The sequence below is a fragment of the Phascolarctos cinereus genome, unplaced genomic scaffold (genome assembly GCF_003287225.1).
Source record: "Phascolarctos cinereus isolate Bilbo 61053 unplaced genomic scaffold, phaCin_HiC Scaffold_9;HRSCAF=440, whole genome shotgun sequence".
Lineage (NCBI taxonomy): Eukaryota > Metazoa > Chordata > Mammalia > Diprotodontia > Phascolarctidae > Phascolarctos > Phascolarctos cinereus.
Genome location: NW_027556402.1, coordinates 162,407,113 through 162,408,060, shown reverse-complemented (window position 1 = coordinate 162,408,060; position 948 = coordinate 162,407,113). Strand labels below are relative to the sequence as shown.

At 35.7% G+C, this 948-nt stretch overlaps 1 non-coding gene across 1 annotated transcript; it reads left to right on the top strand.

The window, feature by feature from the left end:
* Positions 1-240: 240 nt before the first annotated feature.
* LOC144455557 (U6 spliceosomal RNA) lies at positions 241-347 on the top strand. Its single transcript, XR_013484275.1, has one exon. It is a non-coding gene; the product is annotated as a U6 spliceosomal RNA (small nuclear RNA).
* The last annotated feature ends 601 nt before the right edge of the window (positions 348-948 follow it).

Here is a 948-nt window from a genome sequence, read left to right as displayed (position 1 = left end):
TCCTTAAAAAGTAGAATTGGCCAGATGGAAAAGAGAGGTATAAAATCTCAGTGAAAAGAGATAACTCCTTAAAAATCAGAATTGGGCAAGTAGAAGGCAACAACTTCATAAAACATCAAGATATAATAAAACAAAATCAAAAGAATGAAAAAAACAGAAGAAAATGTAAAATGTCTTATTGGAGAAACAACTGACCTGGAAAACAGCTTGAGGAGACATAATTTAAGAATTATTGGGCTAATGCTCACATTGGTAACACATACCCTAAAATTGAAATGATACAGAGAAAATTAGCATGGCCATTGTTTAAGAATGACATGCAAATTCATGAAGCATTCCATATTTTTTTTTTGGGGGGTGGCAGGCAATGCTTGAACCTTATTCTCATTGTCATTGGCTCAGAGAGAATAATGGACATACTCGGGTATTGAAATCTATCTTATCTACAAAAGGAGGCAAGATTAAGAGAGGCAGTGGTCAGAAGCAAAATGGACTTTTGATGAGGAACAGGGCAAAATGAGAGGGAGAAAAGGATAAAAGGAGGAAAATTGGAAAGAGGGAAATACACAGTAAGCATAATTGTAACACAGTAAGCATAATACACAGTAAGAATATAAAATGGAAGTGGATAGTAGAATGGATTAAAAAGCAGCATCTAAAAATATGTTCTTTACAAGAAATACACTTGAAACAGGAAATAAAAATAAGGGGCTGAAGCAGAATCTATTATGCTTCAGTTGAGGTTACAAAAAAGAAGAAGAATAAAAGGGGGTAGCTAGGTGGTGCAGTGGATAGAGCTCTAGCCTTGGACTCAAGAGGACCTGAGTTCTAATCCAGCCTCAGACACATAATATTCACCAGCTGTGTGACTCTGGGCAAGTCCCTTAACCCCAATTGTCTCACCAAAAAAAAAAAAGTTCTAGTTCACTATTGAGTAGAGAAATGAAA